Source organism: Schistocerca americana, chromosome 7, assembly GCF_021461395.2.
Source record: "Schistocerca americana isolate TAMUIC-IGC-003095 chromosome 7, iqSchAmer2.1, whole genome shotgun sequence".
Taxonomy (NCBI): domain Eukaryota; kingdom Metazoa; phylum Arthropoda; class Insecta; order Orthoptera; family Acrididae; genus Schistocerca; species Schistocerca americana.
Genome location: NC_060125.1, coordinates 582,827,380 through 582,850,665, shown reverse-complemented (window position 1 = coordinate 582,850,665; position 23,286 = coordinate 582,827,380). Strand labels below are relative to the sequence as shown.

General features: G+C 43.2%; 1 protein-coding gene across 1 annotated transcript in view; it reads left to right on the top strand.

Moving 5' to 3' along the window:
• The window catches only part of LOC124622077 (carbonic anhydrase-related protein 10-like), an 899,606-nt gene that overhangs the window by 632,618 nt on the left and 243,702 nt on the right, over positions 1-23,286 (top strand). The gene's annotated exons all lie outside the window — the stretch shown is intronic.

Sequence of the window (23,286 nt, the reverse complement as noted above, 5' to 3'; positions counted from 1 at the left end):
ATACACCTGGACGGTCAGCGTCTTCAAGACGATCTCAAAACTAGATGACGCAGTGGTTAACAAGTCAGGCGGCTGACTTCTATGAGGATGGTATTCAAAAACTGGTACAACGTTATAACAAGTACCTCAATATTGACGGAAATTATGTAGAAAAGTAGATTAAGGTACACGCTTTCATGTAAAAACAAAATTGTTGACATATGTTGCCATGTCTTTTTTTAATTGCAAAACGGTACTTACTTAAAAAACACGCCCGTACCACTCGCACATTATTACTCTGTAAAAATGCAGTGGTGATCAAGTGTGCCTTGTACCAAAGTACTCAGAAAATATCAGTGAACACATGTCGAAATGTAGTCAGTGGAGTTGTGATTAATCCGATAATGTTCATAAAAAGTGTAGAACTTTATATTTTACAAGCTGTCTATAAAGTGGTAAAGTTGCCCGCATTTACTTCTCTAATACTGACCTGTGGTGGAAGGAAGTGGATGCTGTTTCGTAGCAGGTAGGGAGGTAAGGATGTGGGCTGGAGGAAGACGCCTCTTCAGAGGGGATCCCGTTCTTTCCTGAGGTGGCGCCGTTGGTGCCGGCTCTGGGGCGCCGGTATCAATCACCCGGAGGCGCGGCTGCAGGGGAGGCGGCCGCCGAATTATTTATGGCGGCCGTGATCTGAATGTACGGGCCGGCCTCTCCGATGTACGACTCCCGCCTTTCTGGCTCCTTTAATGTGGCTCCAGGGTTCACCGCGAGGCAGCTAAGGCGGCTGAAAAGCTATACCAATGCCTGGTATACACGCAAACACACTTTTCAGATAGCAATAGAAATACTTCCAGTAACCGAGAAGTGGAAGTAAGATTACTCGGGGTCAGTCAAACCCTAAAGCCTTAAGCTGGAGGGTGACAACTTAGGTATTGGACTTATCGACCAGACGACATGAAAACTGCAGGAGCGTTTTCTCTATATTATTAACGTCGTCAACGATGTTACTGATTGCAACTATAGTTCCAATTTACAATTGTTACTTCAATACAAACGCCTTTAGTCACAATTTTTTCATGTTTTATTAATTTACACGATGCATTACGGATCAGCTGGCTGCATCTTCAGGTGCTAATTGTATAGTATACAATTTATATTTTCTCTTGAGTGAGGTGAAATACGGTTTCCCAACGACAAAGGAAGAACATTTTTGACCTACTGAAGCCAGCTTACGTTGCTTTATTCAGAATGTGGTCGCACATCGAGTGATTCAAGGCGCACATTTGTTTACAAGGGTTCAAATAGCAACGCTGTCTGAAGGCACTGTTATTCAAACTACTTACATATTGAATATAATCTCGTTCACAGCTGCAAAATATGGATTGAAAAATGTTTTATGTAATTCAGGGACTGAATTACCAAATAGCCGGCCGCGGTGGTCTCGCTGTTCTAGGCGCGCAGTCCGGAACCGTGCGACTGCTACGGTCGCAGGTTCGAATCCTGCCTCGGGCATAGATGTGTGTGATGTCCTTAGGTTAATTAGGTTTAAGTAGTTCTAAGTTCTAGGGGACTGATGACCACAGCAGTCGAGTCCCATAGTGCTCAGAGCCAACCAATTACCAAATCATTTCCTGGTGATCTGTCTATTTACACGTTCAGTATTTTCATGTAAACTGCAGCAAAGTACTAAAGGCATCTGGTGTATTACTTTACAAAAGATATGTTTTCATATACAGTCATTATTCACTCAGTCACTTCTTTATGTTTTCCTATACAGTCGTTATTCACTCAGTCACTTTGTTAAATATCTTAATCATAGACTCTGTAAGGATAAATGGTTCAAATGCCTCTGAACACTATGGGACGTAACTTCTGAGGTCATCAGTCCCCTAGAACTTAGAACTACTTAAACCTAACAAAGCTAACGACATCACACACATCCATGCCCGAGGCAGGATTCGAACCTGCGACTGTAGCGGTCGCGCGGTTCCAGACTGTAGCGCCTAGAACCGCTCGACCACTCCGGCCGGCACTCTGTATGGATAGCCATAGGTCCATAGGTTTTCAGATACTAGATGAGATCGCGTGTAGCCTGATGTAACTATTAGAATTCACCCCACACAGAAGTATATAAGGTACGTTTTCATATCTGCTTCGCTACCGCTATCTCTTTTTATACAGTCAAGTCGTATCTGTACATCTCAATTTTTGCTATATATGCTGACTGAAACGCGAGTGAAAATTTGTACCAAGGCCGGGATTCGAATCTCAGTCTTCTGCTCATCAGACAGATGTGTCAACCACTACGCCACGCTGGCACAGTGGCTTTGCACAACTGCACGGACTACCCCAGCACCTTTCCCTCCTCAATCCAAATACTTATTCACGCCTCAGACCACTTGGTATTCCTTCTAAACTCGAACACCATTGCAGAGGCTCTCCAACTGTATTGGAATTGCACCTCAGCATCGAAAGAAACAGGGAACTGCGCCTGGAACCCAGGCATGGGTGCTTTAATCAAATGAAACTACTTTTACGTAGTTATAAAGTACATATGGGCTGTCTTTGTAGTGCTCGGCTTCTTTTCATAATACAGGACGCAGGCTGCTTAATGTTATCAAAAAGTAGTGAATGTATGCTACTGCTGCGAGGTATAATGTTTTTGCGTTGAGCTAGTATTAATTTGATGCATTTATCGAAGCGTGCGAGGTTTTGGATAACACATTATTTTTCATCTTGTCATCTGTACTGTAGAGAATTGTACTGTGTATGAATGTTATTTAAGTGATCATGGCTTGATTTGTTACATGTTCCACATGAGGTTTAATTATTTTTATATCTGTTTCGAAAGTTTACAAAAAATCCTATAGTAAAAATTGTAATCATGATCACCGTAACTGAAGTTGACAGGCACAAGTGCAAATTTTATCGACCAAGAATATTTATATCACGGAGAAAGCTGCTCATGGGAACATAGTAAGTGGACAGACTTCTACGAAGAACAGATGCGACAACAGAGAAAATACGTAATTTTGACATATCATTGTCGCGTCTTTGTTAAGAGCAGAAAGTAACATGCTGAGACATTTTTGCAGGTAGAGCGTGTGAAGAGAGGACTGACAAACCGCCATCGTATCACAAACCGGTGAAGTTATTTGTAGAAACGTTGTGACTAAACAGTGAGTTTAAAAAAAAGTTGCCAAGAGCCAGCCATTGATACATTCTTACTGCAGCTAAGCTGAACACCACTTTGTCTTCGAAACATAAGAAGTGGTCCCGGAGTGTTACTTAACGATCAGACAAATGCAGAAGGAGCACAGCGATGTTGTTTTCTACACGATTTTCCGTCGATTGGCGAAGGCAAAGATTAAAAGTTTTATCGATGTTAAGGACTTCATTAAAACTTCCGTGGAAAGTAAAGCGAAAGCTGAATTTTCAATTAGAAGTCAATAATAGTGCTGTCGTATGGCTTGGAAAGCAACCAGTGGTATTCCGTATTCCCTTTAGATATAAGTGATAAAAAAAGTCAAGGGCTTGGGATGACTGGTACGATGCCGACATAATTTCACACACGTAGATAGGATCCGCGATGTGTAAATTGTTTCAAAGGTCTATAACAGCGGAATGGCATTGAGAGTGCCTTAGTGTTGTCACCACACGTTACAAGGTGTGGAAGGGCAATAAGAATAGCGGGGAATTCTGTGCCTTCGTGTTACACGACGTTGGCGGCACTTACAGTTTGAAGGGGAGACCAATGTAACGTCAACATATGGCAGGCTGGCCGAGTTGCGGTTAATCCGCGAATGTGGAGAATTATAATGTGACAGTAGTGTTATGTTGCACTGGATTGTAATCTAGAGGAAACCCCAAGGTTTATCAAGACTCTGGTCGATTACGTATTCACCACCCCAAGGATGAATTAATACACTGGGCGCCAAAAACATAGTAATACGAAATTTTCTGGCAGATTCAAACTGTGTGCCGAACTGAAACTCGAACTCGGTCGTGAGTCGCGCTTGGGTAGCTCAGATGGAAGAGCAAATGGTTCAAATAGCTCTGAGCACTATGGGACGTAACTTCTGAGGTCACCAGTCCCCTAGAACTTAGAACTACTTAAACCTAACTAACTTAAGGATACCACACACATCTATCGCCGGGCCAGGATTCGAACCTGTGACCGTAGCGGTCGCGCGGTTCCAGACTGAAGCCCCTAGAACCGCTCGGTCACACCGACCGGGTACGGTAGAGCATTTGCCCTTGATAGGCAAAGGGCTCGAGTTCGAATCTTGGTCCGGCAAACAATTTTGATCTACCACGAAGTTTCATATCAGTGTACACTCTACTGCAGAGTGAAAATTTCATTCTGGAAACATAGTAAAACCTTCATTTAGACATACTACATATCCCATGTCATTCTGCATCATTGCGTTAAGACTCGCAGATGTCACTGCCCAATCTCCATCCCATACGTAGGCTACTGTTAACATTGCAAAACGTAGGGCTTCCTTAGGAATGGTTGTGTGCCTGGTAAACCTGCTGAAGACTAGCGTCGGAGAATTTTTATAGATGAGCGTCGATTCTGAACCACTGTTGAATATCGGTCTCGAATGTGGCTGCACCCACTGGAGAGGGCATAACGTACTAATATTTTAGGGAGATGAACTGCTGATACCCCAGCGTCATGGTGCGCAGTTGTCCATCACAGACATCCAGGGCCCTCTTGCGTTTCCTCAAATGAGACCATATTCTGGGACAATCTTCCAGCAGGACAACGCTCTTTCACAAGCGGCCCTTGCCTCTATGAACTGCAAAATGGTGTTGAGGTACAGCCTTGGTCACCAATTTCACTGAAGTACCCTGACAGGACGTGAGCTGTGGCCAGCTCAGATGTCGGCGCAATCCCAGTTCCAGTTTCCAGGATACTGAGCACCAGTTATAACAGTTGTGGGCTTACTTACCCCAGGAAAGGATACAACGGTCTTAAGACAACCTGCCCAACGTTATAAATGAAGGCGTCCTGGCCCAAAGAGGCTGAAGATTCCATTGATAAGTGACCAGCTGTGTGTTCGTACTACCAACATTCCTGTTAATTTTTCTTTACGTTATCATCCAAATAAAACCTCAAAACCCCTTAAAGCATCAAGTTTCATTCAAATCCTTCTCGTCTTCTAGGTGCTCAACTTCTGTCAGTGAGAGGATTATTAAAATGTAGTGGTAACGGAGTAGATAGTTTTAACAGGAACACACGTGCACAGACGCGTGATTTCAAGGGACTTTTCGTTTCACGTACCACAAGAACGTACGAGCAATAGTCGACAGTACTTTATTCCAACCATTGGTATTTTTACATTTTTGACAAACTAACTAATGTGCCAAATACGTCTAAGGCTAACCATTGTTGTACTAACAGAAGGGCGTGTTGCTCTATTTAAGGTTCCATACCGCTGTCGGTAAAAATGGAACCTTACTCTGTCATCCGTCTGCCTGTCCCTTTGACTTTTTGAAACCATTTTTCTCAGAATCAAGTAGACGTATCAAGTTGAACTTTATGTCACATATTAATGTCCAAGATCCCTTGGCTATACAAAGAAGTGAAGCTTCTAAGTCAATGCAGTCAAAGGATAGGGCCACTTATGTCACATATTTTGATACTAGCAAAGTCACTCATCAAAACCTACAGGCTACTTTCCGTTGACCCAGAGTCGTAAAATTTGTCATGAAGCAAGGTTCCGCAATACAACCGAAGGCAAAAATCCGAAAATCGTTAACCTGTAACTACATCGCAGGAAAAAAATTTTATCACTTGTTATCAGACTGTTCACACGTCCGTCTATTAAGACCAGTTATTATCAGGAACGAGGAGACATATTAAGTTGAAGTTCGTGTCACTTATTAAGGTCCACGAACCCTTGGCAATGCAAAAAAGTGAAAGTTATAAGTCAGTTTAATCAAAACGTATGGCCATTTACGTCACATATTTTGACAGTCGAAAATTCACTCATTAAAATCTGTAGGGAATTTCCCATTCACGTAGAACCATGAAATTTCGTAAGAAGAAATGTGTCATATTACATTTGAAGGAATAAATCAGAAAACTGTTAAACTGTAATTATATCACATGACAGAATATTATTTTGTACTTGTTATCCGACTTCAAATTTGAAATTAAAACGCACGGGGCAGTCTTTGAACGCCTGGGACAGATAAATTGTCAGTATCAGTGTCAATAACAGGCAAAAATCGTCGAGATTCTCGATTCCCAGAATGGGTCGACTGTCTACACTCGCAACTAAGTTAGTACGAAAGCCCTTAGTGCCAATGTTTGTTGTTGTCTTCAGCCCGAAGAAGGGGTTTGCTTCAACACCACGTACTAGTATGTCCTGCGCAAATATCTTCATTCCTGCATGGCTACCACATCCTACAGCTTCTTGAATCTCTAAAACCTCTCCTTCCGAACAGGCTCGGAAGGCCCAACATTATCGATCGACTGCCGTGTCATCCTTAGCTATAGGCGTCACTGGCTGCGGGTGTGAAGAGCACGCACTTCGCTCCTGAGTTATCGTGACTAGAGCCGCTACTTCTCAGTCAAGTAGCTCCTGAATTGATCTCATAAGGGCTGAGTGCACTCCACTTGCCAACAACGCTCGGCAGACCTTGACGGTCACCCATCCAAGTGCTAGCCAAGCCCGACGGCGCTTAACTTGAGTGACCTGATGGGATCCGGTGTACCACTGCGGCAAGGCCACTGGGTGAACCTCTTAACAGTTCCTCTAGTACTGCTCTACGATTCAATTCAGTACCTATACCTTCTTTACTCGATGTAGACGTTAATCTCCAGCAGTCCTCTGTAGCACCAGACTTTAAAAGCTTCTGTTCTTTTCTTGTCTGAACTATTTACCGAATATCTTTCACTTGCACACTCCAAGAAATTACTTCCAGAATGGACTTTAGAGAACTTTAACGAATATTCGATGCTAGCAAATTGATCTCTCCCAGAACAGGTTTACTTGAAATTAGGAAGCTCACTTTTTGTATCCCCTTTACATCCTCCTTCGTCGTTTATTTTTATATCCAAATTACAAAATTACAAATTATAAGATAAGTTCAGAATCAAAATATCATTTTGGAAACACCCACCAGGCTGTGGCTAAGCCATGTCTCCGCACCATCCTTTCTTTCAGGAGTGCTAGTTCTGCGAGGTTCGCAGGAGAGCTTCTGTAAAGTTTGGAAGGTAGGAGACGAGGTTCTGGCAGAAGTAGGGCTGTGAGGACGGGGCGTGAGTCGTTCTTGGGTGAGTCGTTCTTGCCCGCGAAAGGCAAAGGTCCCGAGTTCGAGTCTCGCTCCGGCAGACAGATTTAATCTGTCAGGAAGTTTCGTAAGAAAGGTGTTGGATGTTTATATAGCAACTAAGTTATGGACAGTATGTAGAATAGTTAGAATATGGATCACGTTAAGTACCACAGCGACAGTTGGACTGTCCTACCTTACATTTGTAGGAAATTTGGCACATAATACTGACAAAACAACGACTGACCGACAGTGCCCTAAGAAGTAGCGGAAGATGAGCCTAACATTTACTATACGTGAGTGTTTCTGGATGTGTCCTCTTTGAACTGGTAACATTCACTGACGAAGGACCTCCACTAAAGTCGTAGCGTAAGTGGGCTCATGAATTCAGTTTTAGTTTCCTGTGTCATACGAAGAGGGAGGCCGCAAGAAATTTAACATTCGATGCAAATGTATATCGTGATTAATTACTACAGCTAGAGTTGGCCAAACCAGAAACATTTGTATAAAAGGTAATTTTGCTTTCGTAATGAGCTTCTGATCGTTTCATTAGCACTACATGATGGGTTTCACTTTTAATGCTTATTTTCAGGTAATTTAGTTACCGTTTGATTATGATCAACAGTTTCATCTGTCTGTGAGAGGTTATTGTGGTGCTGCGTTATTACTCGCTGCGATTATGACATGTAAGTTAGAAGTTTACAATCAATATGTTGCAACTACAATCAGTATAAATAGCTTTTCAATGGTAAATGTACACTGATAAACCGGAACGTATGCAACGACAGGAACCTGCCTACCCCGTACTGCTTCCTGCGCAACTACGATCATATAACTTGAGTTAAACTATGCCAAAATAAGGTACAGATGCAATAACTGAAGCGTCAAACAATAGGCCTATTTTCTCTCAGAAGATTATACTATCCTTAAGACAATTTCTTCAAGTAATGTCTCGTGCTGATTCCAGCGGTGTGTCTCTTTCAAAAATGGTTCAAATGGCTCTAAACATTATGGGACTTAGAGGTCATCAGTCAACTAGACTTAGAACGACTTAAACCTAACTAACCTAAGGAGATGAAAAACATCCATGCCCGAGGCAGGACTCGAACCTGCGATCGTAGCAGCAACGCGGTTCCGGACTGAAGCGCCTAGAACCGCTCGGCCACAGCGACCGGTCTGTGTCTCTTTACATCCAGGCAATAATTATAAGAAAAACCAAACGAGCAATCCATCAACGGAGCCTGTACCTTATAATCCACTCAAATGCTCAAATTCGTTGAATCAATACAGTTATCAAAAACTGACTGTGAGTCCTTACCTCCTAACCACTCGAAATAATGTCTGGGATGGGAGAAAACTACTAACCAGCCAAACGTACGCAGTTCCATGCAGATCAGAGCCCTCTTCCATGTACTGGTTCCGCATGACGAGAAGACAGACTTTGCATCAGTCAGTCAGGCAGTAGTAGCCGACCGAGACAGACGCAGCAACAGGGAAGTAACCGCATTTGTCATTTGCGAGTTCCTAACCAGGAGCGAATTTTATTATATCATCTGTGTGCTTTAATAGTTCAGTTTCTTGTGTTCCTGCGTGTAAATTTAATATCTAATAGCCACAGTTGTCGCATTTTCGTTTGTGTCGGAAAGTGAACCGATTTTGTGACATATTAAAAGTTCCTAAACATGGGCAAATTATTTATTTCACCTGAGTGCTTCGGTAGACAGGTTTTTGAATATCTTCGTATTACTAGACACAGTTCGTGCGTTTTCGTCAGGGTCTACAGTAGAGCTGCGCAGCACGTGCCGATAGTCCGTTTATCTGTATAGTTTAGTTTTCCACGGCTTCTAGTATGGACAGGGACTGCGATTGTTGTGTGCAGATGCGAGCCGAGTTGGTGACACTTCGCTCTCAGCTTCAGGCTGTGATGGCTTCGGTTACACAGCTTAACGCTGCAGTGGATGGGCACCACTGTAGTGGGCCGGCCGTGGGGATCCAACGGACGTCCAGCACATCAGAGTTCTCCGATCTGTCCTCACCGGTGGCCAACCCAGTTACTGCTGGCACTGAGGCTGACCCGTCACCTGTGGTCGAGTGAGAGGTCGCCCCGGGGCGAAGCAGACGGCGAAAGACGTCCCAGGCGGCTGCCCTAAGGCCTCCCCGGTTTCTCTGACAAACAGGTTCCAGGTGCTGTCTGTCACTGACACTGTCGCTGAGCCAATTGCTGTCGCCTGTCATGTTTCAGAGGAAACCACACAGCCTGCAAGATCCGGGCAATCGCATAGAGTGGGATTATTGGTAGTTGGGAGCTCCAACGTTAGGCGAGTTATGGGGCTCCTTAGGGACTTGGCTGACAAGGGGGGTACGTAATCCAATGTGCACTCCGTGTGCATACCGGGTGGAGTCATTAAAGGTGTGGAAAGGGTCCTCCCGGATGGCATGAAGAGCACAGGGTGCAGCCAACTGCAGGTGGTGGCTCACGTCGGTAACAATGATGTGTGTCACTTTGGATCAGAAGAGATTCTCTCTGGTTTCGAACGGCTAAAGAAGTGGTAAAGGCTGCCAGTCTTCCTTGCAAGATGAAAGCAGAGCTGACCATTTGCAGCATAGTCAACAGCACCGATTGCGGACCTCTGGTACAGAGCCGAATGGAAGGTCTGATCAGATGCACAGACGGTTCTGCGACTGTATAGCCTGCATATTCCTCGACTTGCGCCAAAGGTTGGTTGGTTCCGCTGAATAGGTAAGGTGTCCACTATATGCAGGAGGCAGCTACACGGGTAGCAGGGGATGTGTGGCGTGGACTGGGCGGTTTTTTAGATTAGAGGGTCTAGGAGAAACACTAGAATGGCTCCAGTCACAAAGGGTGCAGGCTGAACACAGGAAAAACGTAGATACAGAAACCATTGGTATAACAGTTGTAAACTGTCGTAGATGTGTTGGGATAATACCAGAGCTCCAAGCGCTAATAGAAAGCACTGATGCTCAAATCGTTATATGCACTTAAAGCTGGCTAAAGCCGGATATAAGCTCAGCCGAAATTTTTGCGAAGAACCTAACGGTGCTCCGAAAGGATAGGCTAAACGCGGTTGGCGGTGGCGTGTTTGTTGCTGTCAGAAGTAGTTTAACTTGTCGCGAAATTGAAGCAGATAGTTACTGTGAGTTAGTATGGGTAGATGTCACTGTTGGCAACCGGAATAAAATAATAATTGGATCCTCTTACCGACCTCAAAATTCAGATGATACAGTTGCTGAAAGGTTCAAAGAAAACTTCAGACTGATTTCAAACACGTACCCGACTCATACGATAATAGTTGATGGTGACTTTAATTTACCCTCGATATGTTGGCGAAAATACATGTTTAATTCCGGAGCTACGCATAAAATATCATCCAAAATGGTGCTAAACGCATTCTCTGAAAATTATTTCTAGCAGTTAGTTCATTAGCCCACGCGAATAGTAAACGGTTGTGAAAACACATTTGACCTCTTAGCAGCAATAAATCCTGAGTTAATAACAAGCATCAAAACCGATTCAGGGATTAGTGAACACACGGTTGCCGTAGCGAGATTGAATACTGTAATCCCCAAATCCTCGAAAAATAAGCGAAAAATATATCTATTAAAAAAAAACAAAAAAGAACAGATAAAAAGTCACGTGACGTCTTCCAAGGAGATAATCTCCAATCATTCCAAATTAATAATGTAAGTTTAGACCAGATGTGGCTTACAGTCAAAGGAATAGCATAGGCAGCAATTCAAATGGTTCAAATGGCTCTGAGCACTATGGGACTCAACTGCTGTGGTCATAAGTCCCCTAGAACTTAGAACTACTTAAACCTAACTAACCTAAGGACAGCACACAACACCCAGCCATCACGAGGCAGAGAAAATCCCTGACCCCGCCGGGAATCGAACCCGGGAACCCGGGCGTGGGAAGCGAGAACGCTACCGCACGACCACGAGATGCGGGCTAGGCAGCAATTGAGAGATTTAAGAGATTTATACCATATAAATTAACAAACGACGAAGCTGAACCTCCTTGGTACACAAAACGTGTTAGAACACTGTTGCAGAAACAACGAAGCAAATATGCCAAATTTAAACAGTCGGAAAATCCCCAAGATTGGCGATCTTTCACAGAAGATCGAAATTTAGCGCGGACTTCAACGCGAGATGCCTATAACAGTTTCCACAACGAAACTTTGTCTCGAAACCTGGCAGAAAGTCCAAAGAGATTCTGGTCGTATGTGAAGTATGTTAGCAGCAAGAAACAATCAATGCTTTCTCTGCACAGTGCTGCCAAAGCAGAGTTACTAAACACAGGTTTCCGAAATGCCTTCCCGAAAGAAGATGAAGTAAATATTCCAGAAACAGTAAAGCAGTGAGGATGGGTAGCGAGTCGTGCTTGGGTAGCTCAGTTGGTGGAGCACTTGCCAGCGAAAGGCAAAGGTCCTGAGTTGCAGTCTCGGTCCGGCACACAGTTTAAATCTGCCAGTAAGTTTCATATCAGCGCACACTCCACTGCAGAGTGAAAATCTCATTCTGTAAATATTTCAGAATTCGAATCGAGAACAGCTTCCAACATGAGTAACGTAGAAGTAAATATCCTCGGAGTACTGAAACAACTTAAATCACTTAATAAAAGCAAGTCTTCTGGTCCATGCTGTATACCAATTAGGTTCCTTTCGGAGTATGCTGATGCATTAGCTCCATACTTAACAGTCATATACAACCGTTCGCTCAACGAAAGATCCGTACCCAAAGACTGGAAAGTTGCACAGGTCACACCAATATTCAAGAAAGGTAGTGGGAGTAATCCACTAAATTGCAGGCCCATATCGTTAACGTCGATATTCAGCAGGATTTTAGAACATATATTGTGTTCGAATATCATGAATTACTTATAAGAAAACTGTCTATTGACACACAGTCAACGGCTTAGAACACATCGTTCCTTTGAAACACAACTATCTCTTTATTCATATGAAGTGTTGAGAGCTTTTGACAAGGGATTTCAGATCGATTCCGTATTTCTGGATTTCCGGAAGGCTTTTGACACTGTACCATACAAGTGGCTCGTAGTGAAGTTGCGTGCTTATGGAATATCGTGTCAGTTACGTGACTTGATTTGTGATTTGCTGTCTGAGGGGTCACAGTTCGCAGTAATTGACGGAAAGTCATAGAATAAAACAGAAGTGATTTCTGATATTCCCCAAGGTAGTGTTATAGGCCCTTTGGTGTTCCTTCTCTATATAAACGATTTTGGAGACAATCTGAGCAGCCGTCTTCGGTTGTTTGCAAATGACGCTGTCATTTATCGACTAGTAAAGTCATCAGAAGAGCAAAATAAACTGCAAAACGATTTAGAAAAGATATTTGAATGGTGCGATAAGTGGCAGTTGACCCTAAAATACGAAAAATGTGTGATGTCATCCACATGAGTGCTAAAAGGAACTCGTTAAACTTCGGTTACACGATAAATCATTCTAATCTAAAAGCCGTAAATTCAACTAAATACCGAGGTATGTCAATAACGAACAACTTAAATTGGAAGTAACACATGGAAAATGGTGTAGGGAATGCTAACCAGAGACTGCGCTTTATTGGCAGGATACTTAGAAAACGTAACAGACCTACTAAGGAGACTGCCTACACTACGCTTGTCCGTCCTCTCCTAGAATACTGCTGCGCGGTGTGGGATCCTTATCAGATAGGAGTGACGGAGTACATCGAAAAAGTTCAAATAAAGGCAGCACGTTTGGTATTATCGTGAAATATGGGAGAGAGTGTCACAGAAACGATGCAGGATTTGGGATGGACATAATTAAAAGAAAGGCGTTTTTCGTTGCGACGGATTCTTCTCACGAAATTCCAATCACCAACTTTTTCCTCCGAATGCGAAAATATTTTGTTGACGCCTACCTACATAGAGGGGAACGATAACCAAGATAAAATAAGGGAAATCAGAGCTCGTATGGAAAGATACAGGTATTCATTCTTTCCGTGCTCTATACGAGGTTGGAACTATAGAGAATTGTGAAGGTGGTTCGATGAACCCTCTGCCAAGCACTTAAATGTGATTTGCACAGTATCCATGTAGATGAAGATGTTACGTGAAACGCCCTATATTACGTAGACTTCTCCAGTGATTCAATAGTCACACAACACTCAAGGCATTTATCGTATAAATGTGACTGCCACAACGTAGCATATGTAACTGCACGTCCACGCTACGACTATGGGAACTACAGAAGGAAAATGTCTGATTTCAAGTGTGTACGGTCTCTTAATCTTCTCTTATTAGTGATATGTGACAAGCGAAACGATGTTCATCTTTAAGGAAAAGTATTCCAAGGTCAGTGGCCTCAGCTTTGCTATGTGCAACCGGTATAGCAGCCACTTATGTATTTGTGAAGAGGTACTTGTAGTACCAAACTCAGAAACACGTGAACCCCAGTCGTGTACTGGTATACAACACAAACTAGCGCAATACGGTGTGAACCTTGCGCTGTGCTAATACGTATCGCATGTGGAAGAAGCTTCACGGGCAGTCAGTCCACTCACATTAAACTTACATCGATGTCACTAATCTCGTCAGCTAACAGGGATGAAGGAAGTTTCGGCGCCAGTATTTTCCACCACAGAGGTCTCAGAACCTCATAACTGATTTTCCGAGCGTAATGTGCCGCTACAAAAACATTTAATCTGCCATTCCGCACGATGAGCTCTAAGTGGATCCTTTGGCTTTGTTATGCAGTGTCTATGAGAAACTTCTGATTTACAAAATGCAGTTAAGAGAAGTCAACGAAACATAGATAAATGCGGTTTCCAGCGTCACGTAAAGCAGTTAAAAAGTTTTCGCTATACTTTTTGTAAGCTATTCCTTTTGTTTTATTTCAAATGCTCAATAATTTCAAGAAACAACTACATCTCACGACAGAGCCTAATGCGTGATGTGGTATGCTCAAACAAAATCATCCATTGTCGAGACGAATTTCAAAGGAAACCGCTAGGTGCTTTAACTGTCTTACGGATAAAGCTTAGCAGGACAAGATCCTAGCCACCGGGAATATAAACAGACGGTCAGGTTCTGACAGAAAACGCACGTCTAATGAACTGGCAGAGGAGATTAGAGAGACCTTCCAAAGAAGCTCATCATAGTCAGTTAGCCGAGCGTCACGAGAGCTAAGCATCCTTTATCAAATCACAAGGTGCTGCCTAAAGAACTTGACTTTCATACTTGCAAAGCTCAAATTATGTAACCGGTGAAGCGAAACGACCTGCAGTTTCGCCGTGAATTTGCTGTTGAGATACTGGACCGGATCGAGCAATGATCTAGCTATCTACGGAATGTTTTCTGTGACCTAGCAAACTTTGAAGAACACGGAAGGTTAATCGGACGAAGTCTGCACCTGTTGTTCGGAAAGCTATCACAGTTTTCGGGAAAATCTCCGAGGCAGAAAAAAACTGAATGTTTGTTGTGAGCTGATGAGAGGCAACACAGATGGAACATTTTTTTCATCGAGTAAACAGTAACATAAATCGTTTATCTGGACCAACATGGGGAATTTTTTGGCATTCAGTCTGTTGCCCTACAGCCAGATGTGCTCTTCCAGCAAGATAGTACACCACCCCACTGAGGTTCACATGTTATTTATTTCTTCGACCGGACGAGCGATGTATAATAATTTATAAACCAAAATTGATTAGGCTTGACGATTTCCGCGGAATAGTTGTGAATTCAGTAGCTTCCCTCACCCTTGACATGCTTGTGAGCACATGGGCTTAGACAGAGTATCCTATAGACATTTTAAGGGTTAAGAAACGAGCTCTCGTAGATAATCATTTATTTTTTGTATATAACTTCATGAGCGACTTCACATCATGCCGGAAATTGCAAGTATCTCAACCTCACTTCCTTTATTTTATTTTATTTGGCAGTCAGAATAATATTTTATGTGGACCCCTTGTACAGGCGTGCATTTAAATTTTTGTTACGATGAAGTAGGTAGGTGTAAATAATTGGGTAGTGAAATAAACCTAATTTACATTGAAACGCAGCAAATGAAGCACTGATCTTAACATTCCAGCGGACAGACTGATATCAGCAGTGTTGTATTACATCGTTCTAATCTGAAGCTGGATGGAATAACATGATCTGGAATCTTCAACCAATAATTTGAATGTCACTGCTACCACATATGTACAGTTTACTGACCGCCAATGTACATACCAGCTTTCTTAGGTACTACTTGCACACATGTTCAGTAGCGAGAAGCTTCCCAAAACATTTTGAGGTTTACGACCCGTTTTACACAGATTGATGAAGAGGAATAGCTCTGACGCTTCCGTAAAGTAACAAAGCGAGGTAGACGTTTGACATTCTATACTGTTAACCGACACCTCTTTCATAGCGCGCCGGTATTTCACCGCACGTTTCAGTGACTAATCGGAGATTCAAGTGCTCTCCAGAGTCACATCAAAGTGCGCCTCATTAGAACACCAGAGCGCTTGACCCGTACCACAGTCCTGTTATTGCAGCGCCGAGTGTTCTTGAACTAACCACACACGACCGTTGCTGTGACACCGCACCAGGCACCCATAGATTCCGACCGTACTGACTCATGTTGCAGAAACGATACCGCTATCATCTCGAACTGGCATGTGTGATGTATGGAAGTTAATGGTTTGTAGGCCTTTCTGTGTCTATCTTAGATGTTACGCTTCATGTTAACTGGTTTTATTTCTGAAGGGTATCATTACGCCCACTGTCAGTGAAGTAGTACAGGGTCAATAACAATCGAATCTCCATAAACGTCACGTATGAGTGGCAGAGCTCCTCAGGTGAAGTATGAGATCAGGTGAGGACAGTCAGTTTGAAGAACGATGTAGCGAGTATCCGAGATAATGAATTACGTTAAATAAGGTGCACGTTTTGTTCCACATATCCACAATGAACAGGTCGTCGAGGACGTGGAATAAATCAGAAAAACTAATGTAGATAATAAACGTTTTAATAGAAGAACTGCAATGTTAAGATTTCTCTCATCTGTATCAGATGATCCTCAGGCAACGGAGAAACTCATAAATGTTAGACATTTTGAATTTTAAACATATGCCCGCATCTCGTGGTCGTGCGGTAGCGTTCTCGCTTCCCGCGCCCGGGTTCCCGGGTTCGATTCCCGGCGGGGTCAGGGATTTTCTCTGCCTCGTGATGGCTGGGTGTTGTGTGCTGTCCTTAGGTTAGTTAGGTTTAAGTAGTTCTAAGTTCTAGGGGACTGATGACCATAGATGTTAAGTCCCATAGTGCTCAGAGCCATTTGAACCATTTTTTGAATTTTAAACCTTAAGTAAAAAACTTACCACAAGTATTTAAATCCATACATATACATTTAAATGTATACATACTAAAGCGTAGAAGATAATTTATGGACTATTGTAGCCAAGCATCATTAGAAGAAACCGACTTTGCTAAGCTTTTCTTTACACATCGCATCACAGGCTCACGACATATCATTCCAGAAACAGATTCCGTGAAGTGATCCATTATTTTAAAACATACATACATTGCTTACGATAATGATCATCAATAAATAAATATATTAAGAAGCAGCGATTCCTTTACACATTTCATGAAACATGGTTTTGTAAGATGCTCTTCAGATTGTAAATCATTCAGCTTACATTATTCGTGACCATGACAACTTTAACCCGGAGGTATGGCATCTTCTGACTCTATGGAATGAAAATTTACGAACCACGTCAAAGTAATGTACAAACTTTTACGTTATCTATGTCCAACAGCGTTCACATTACGGATACAAAGGTAGCTGAAGTTTGAATGCCAACTACTTAACGATTTGGAAGATTTTTATCCGCATGTCAACATATTTTATGCAGTCGTAGATTGGAAACTTCTTGTAGCACTAAAATATGACTACGATGTCACTGTACTATGTATTTGACGCAATGTGTGTGTGTGTGTGTGTGTGTGTGTGTGTGTGTGTGTGTGTGTGTGTGTGCATTATTTTTCCGAAATTATGTTGGGTAGCAAGTATTAGGGACTTTAGTCTCCATTGCGTACCTTGCATTAGGATCGAAAGGACTAGATTATACATATTAGTATGCACATTCAGGTCTGAGACAATCAACACTCCTGCATTACATTCCAAAGGGTGCAGGAAATAGTGACGAAGCCTGTTCAAAGGTCATGTCCGACACCTATCCTTACCCTTTATCAACTTCTGTAAGGTGAAGCAAATGTTTGTGCCCTATGTTTGCTGTTAATATTACTTCTACTGCAGTTGCTTTTCTTATCATGGCTGTTTTAATGCTGACAGCTCGTAATAAAACTCCATGTTGAATTAGTATCCCAGCAGTGAAGTGTGCGCTACTCTGAAACTACCCAGGAAGGCCGAAACTGTGTGGTTCACTGGGACTTGAAAACAGGTACCTTGACCTTCGCCGGCAGTTACTACTGAGCGACATACCCAGCCCGGACTCACGGCCCATGCTCACAGCTTGGTTTGTGGTAGTAACTCTCTCTCTTTCTCTAGTTCGCAGAGCGGTGAGGAGGGGGGAGTATGTTGTGCCACATAACGGAACCGTTAAGGGCATTGCCCACCAATGGTTTGGTTATTCGTTCTCATCACGTTTAGGCTCATATTCCTAGCCTGTCCTGAAGTTTTTTTTTTTTTTTTAACTCATTGTTACTCTTGTGTTTTCTAAATAATTTATTATACGACGCAATAACATCTGCCAATGTAGTTTCCGCAGTTGTGGAATTGAACCACAGCACATAACCGATCATTTAGTTTGAAACTACTGTGATTGTGCCAGGTTTTAGTTTCAAAATATTCCGACATTATGGTCTCCAGGCAGAGATATCATTTCTCCAACCTGTTTTCATTTTATTCTCGTAGACTTTTCTAAATATTGTGTGAACGCGTTCTGTGATCGTGTCATAGAGACAGAGGGGTATGTGGATAAGGCTTAAGTGAATAAGCACACTGAACAAAGTGTTAGTCGCGCCTCTCAAAAGAACAAACTAGTCAAAAAATGGTTCAAATGGCTCTGAGCACTATGGGGCTTAACATCTATGGTCATTAGCCCCCTAGAACTTAGAACTACTTAAACCTAACTAACCTAAGGACATCACACAACACCCAGTCATCACGAGGCAGAGAAAATCCCTGACCCCGCCGGGGATTGAACCCGGGAACCCGGGAACAAACTAGTCACTTTGAAGCACTTTAAATAATAAATAACTGTGACCGTGTACCGCTGAATTAATTCATGGCAGTGGTGCCAGTTGTTTGTATGAACTGAGCGTTGAAAGACGGAGCGATGTTTGAACTTCACAAACGAGGTATCGCTTTTCGTCTCGTGCATGAGAAGAATATGAACGATGTTGTCCGACCCGGTGATGTACCAGCGTAGCACTGCAACATGTATTCAAGAAATGGCGTACCAATTGCAGCCATGTAACAGACAGGAATAGTAATGGTCGCAAAAAGATCCTAACGGACAGGTGGCGGCGACGAATTTCACACCTTTCAAGGGCAGTCAATTTCAAACCCCGTATCAATTGCTGCTGGGAATAAATGTAAGTCCATCTGAAACAGTTTACGAGCGCAATTTGCTTGGGGAACTCCGTGCAGCGGACTTTCAAAGTCGACTGCAGTTGCTCAAAGTGGCATATAAAGCTGCACCATTTCACTGGAACAAAGAAAACTGAAACTGGAACGTAGCTGACTGGAGGCGTGTACTGAGATCTAACGAGTCACGATTTTGCCCCTTTTCAAGTGATGAAAAGCGTCTAGTGCACTGAAGGCCCGATGAGGCAATTAATCCGCAGTTTGCAGCGGCTGTAGTTCATTCCGGAGAAGTTTCTGTGTTCTGTCGTGGGTTCTCTCTATACTATGACTTCCCCTTGGTGATCACAAACCAGAAGGTTCGTTTCAACTTTCTCAATATCTGCAACGCAGTTTTTTTTCTCAGAAGTCAGGTTGGTTTCATTCATAATTCCAGTGCACCAAATTATTTCCCACTTTTTGGCTACAAAATCTTATTTTTCAACATAATATCCGTTCAATGAGACGGCCTTTCGCCACCTTACGGGGAGGGCCTGTTTGCTTGCATGGTAGAACACTTCTGGAGGACGTCGGAGCCAACGTCTTGCTCCGTCAATAACCTCCCATCAACGTTCTGATTCCCGTGGAGTGCATTCTTCATTGGGCCAAGCACGTGGAAGTTGGAAGGTGCGAGATCTGGGCTGTAGGGTGGATGAGGAAGAACCGACCAATGAGGTTTTGTAAACTCCCTCGGTTGCACAGACATGTGTGGGGAGGGAGACGTTTGTTCGCATTTTTGTGGAGACGAACACGCTAAAGCCATTTCTTCAGTTTCCTAAAGGTAGCACAATAAACTCTCGAGTTGATCGGTGCACCATGAGGGAGGACATCAAATAGAATAAACCCTTCAGAGTCCCAGAAGATCTGAGGTTCCGGCTTTGAACCTTACCTTCAGAAGGGATTGTTGCAATCAGTCTAGTAATAGTCAACCAATTCCGCACAGATGGTCCCTCGTTGGTCATAATGGTCTTCTTGTAGGCGGCGAGGAACCCAGCAGCCACATACCTTTGAGTACCCCAACTGGTGAGCGAGTGTGTCAGCATTACCAGCTGAGACGTCTAGTTGATCAGGGAGGTATTTGACTGCGATCCGTCGATCACCTCGAATGGCAATGTCGTCCGACCCCGGTAGCTGAATGGTCAGTGTGACGGATTTTCAATCCTCTGGGCCCAGGTTCGATTCCCAGCGGGGTCGGGGAATTTTCTGCGCCCACGGACTGGCTGTTGTGCTGTCCTCATCATCATCCTATCATCCTCATCCTCATCGACTGCAGTTCGCCGAAGTGGCGTCAAATCGAAAGACCGGCACCCGGCGAACGGCCTGCCCGATGGGGGGGGGGGGGGGGGGGGGGGGGGCTAGCCAGTGTCCGCACGTTCCAGCATTACAGCAGTCACACCGTGTGCGACCGGCGGCCATACGGGAGGTCGGAGAAGTTTGCGCGATTTGTTGCAATGACAGACGCCTCTCCCAACGACTTACCGTTCGTTTGTTCACTGCCAGGTCTCCTTAAATATTCTGCGAGTGCCTACGGATATCTGCTATACTCTTGTTTTCTGTCAAAAGGAAACTTAGTGACAACTGTCTGCTTGGAACGCACCTCCGTCGCAGACGCCACTTTGAAGGCTACGTACAGAGCCGCCACCAATCGAAACTTTATGAAACAATATGGGTTGAAGCAGGAATATTTTACCATGGTCCACAACAATGTCCGCATTTTTTCAACTGAAATTGGCCGAGAATATAATTGTGTTGCATTACTCGCGTGCCCCTCGTATTTACAATGTAATGAGTATGCCGAGGACAGTCCCGTCATGTAAGATGGCGACAGCATAAGTCGTGTTTCAAAGGCCGTAACGATACTCTGGAGAATTGCAAATACTGGGAAGATCAGTTCATTTCAGATAGGGAAAAGAAACTTGAGGTACTATAGGACTATAGGTTCTCTGTGTATGATTGGAGAAAGAACGAGGCAAATAAACAAGCAGGTGTATATTTCAGAATGATATTTTCACTCAGCAGTGGAGTGTGCGCTGATATGAAACTTCCTGGCAGATTAAAACTGTGTGCCCGACCGAGACTGGATCTCGGGACCTTTGCCTTTCGCGGGCAAGTGCTCTGCCAACTGAGCTACCGAAGCACGACTCACGGCCGGTACTCACAGCTTTACTTCTGCCAGTACCTCGCCTCCTACCTTCCAAACGAGGCGAGGTACTGGCAGAAGTAAAGCTGTGAGTAGCGGGCTTGAGTCGTGCTTCGGTAGCTCAGTTGGTAGAGCACTTGCCCGCGAAAGGCATAGGTCCCGAGTTCGAGTCTCGGTCGGGCACACAGTTTTAATCTGCCAGGAAGTTTCAGGTGTATATTTGTTTTAGCGTCTGGGAGAAGGCATCAAATATTGTCACATAAAATATGCTTCTGCAGTTTAAAAGATGTATGACTAGACTGGAAAGATATAAACTTAATAAATGAAATGTACACAAAGCTATATGTGACAGGCCGGCCGGCGTGGCCGAGCGGTTAAAGGCGCTTCAGTCTGGAACCGCGCGACTTCTACGGTCGCAGGTTCGAATCCTGCCTCGGGCATGGATGTGTGTGATGTCCTTAGGTTAGTTAGGTTTAAGTAGTTCTAAGTTCTAGTGGACTTATGACCACAGCAGTTGAGTCCCATAGTGCTCATAGCCATTTGAACCATTTTTATATGTGACAGCAAGGCAGAGCATTAGGAGAGAGAGGCAATGAACAGTGGAACGGATATAAGGCACGGATGCTCCTTATCATCGAAGCTGTTCAGTGCTCGTGGAGAAAAACTGGTAGGTAAGGTTATTGAGCACGGAAGAGGCACTGTAACTGGAAGACAAAGAATAATGGCTAGATAATATGTAAATGTTCAAGCAGGACGGGCCTAATCAGAAGAGGAGACACAAACGATGTTGAAGAGTATAGGAAGGAGAGGTGACAAGTATGAATAACAAATAAATATAGGAAAGACAAAATGCTGAGAATAAGCAAACAGGCAGCACCACGTAATATATTCTTAGACGGAAAGGGTAGAATAATTAAAATCCTGCCTTCATCTGGGGCGTTTAATGACATGGAAAGAAAGCTGTACAGAACTATAAAAAAGGAGTATATTTATAAGAAAAAGAGCATTTCAAAGGTGACGCAGTCCAAAAGCCTGAAGAGTTCCAATGGTGATGAGCAAAAGACCTGCTAAAAGTGATGTCAGGTTTGTAGTGTTGTACAGCAGTGAATAATGGACAGTTAAAAAGAAATAAGAAATTTAGAAGATTTGGAAATGTGATCACGAGGAAGGATGCTTAACGTGAATTGGGCTGATGGACTTAAGAATGAAGAAATCCTGAAGTAGATGGGGTAGGAAAGAAAACTATTGTAAATGAGCAGGAAGAAGCAAAAATCTTGATACGGGTATATAGTACGTCGATATTGCAACAAGGAATTAGGGAGAGATAAGTAGAATAAATGGGAGGAAGAAATATGAAGGAAATTGGAATCATGATCACCATTAGAAGAGGACAATCATACCAACATATGAAGGAAGGTTCTCAGAACGGGACATAATATATAGAGCATCCAGCTTAAACCTGTTGAAGACGGATTCAGTAAAGAAAAAAAAAGCCTCACACCTTCCTCTTTTGACAAGGACTTGCCTCCAAAATCAACTGATGTTATCCCATAGAAAATGGAGTGGAACAGGTTAAATGTAGCATTCAACGTACCCACAGTTCTATAACTCTACGCTCTCTAACCAGCAGTGTGTAGTAACTTCAGCTGACTATGACATACCTGAGGAAACCGGAAGCACCTAGCCATCTCCCCGAATTGCGACCGTTTTCAACGCGAAGCTTCACTATATTAGCGTGATTCCTCCTTAGTGTGACCCACATTTTTGGACGTGTGGATCTTGTACGCGATTAGCACACTGTTGGAAATGTATGTGTCACTGGTGGAGTTGTACTCAAGAGTTTTGTGTTTTTGGTACCATACGTAAGTGGCATAGTAAGTGGTAAGATTACCAACAGTATTGGTAGCACTGGCAGGGAGAAAACGTAAATCAATATTTGGGAGAGAAACTGGGAGCAAACGACTTCTCTTTGACTTCTGCTTTTTTTTCTTGTTTTGCACATAATTAGCGCCACACGTCCTTCAGTGTTACTCCACTACGTATTGTATATCATTACACATAATGATTTGCATTTCATGAGTAATAAAAGTTAATCGTTCGCGTGCTTTCGTCGTTTTTATGTAACTAAAGCATTTAATTTTAATGCAGCTACAGTTTACATGCAGCAACATAAAAATCTATACAATTATTGTTGTTATTTTTTCATAAACAGAACGTTCTTCATCATAATGAAAGACGAGAGTTTCC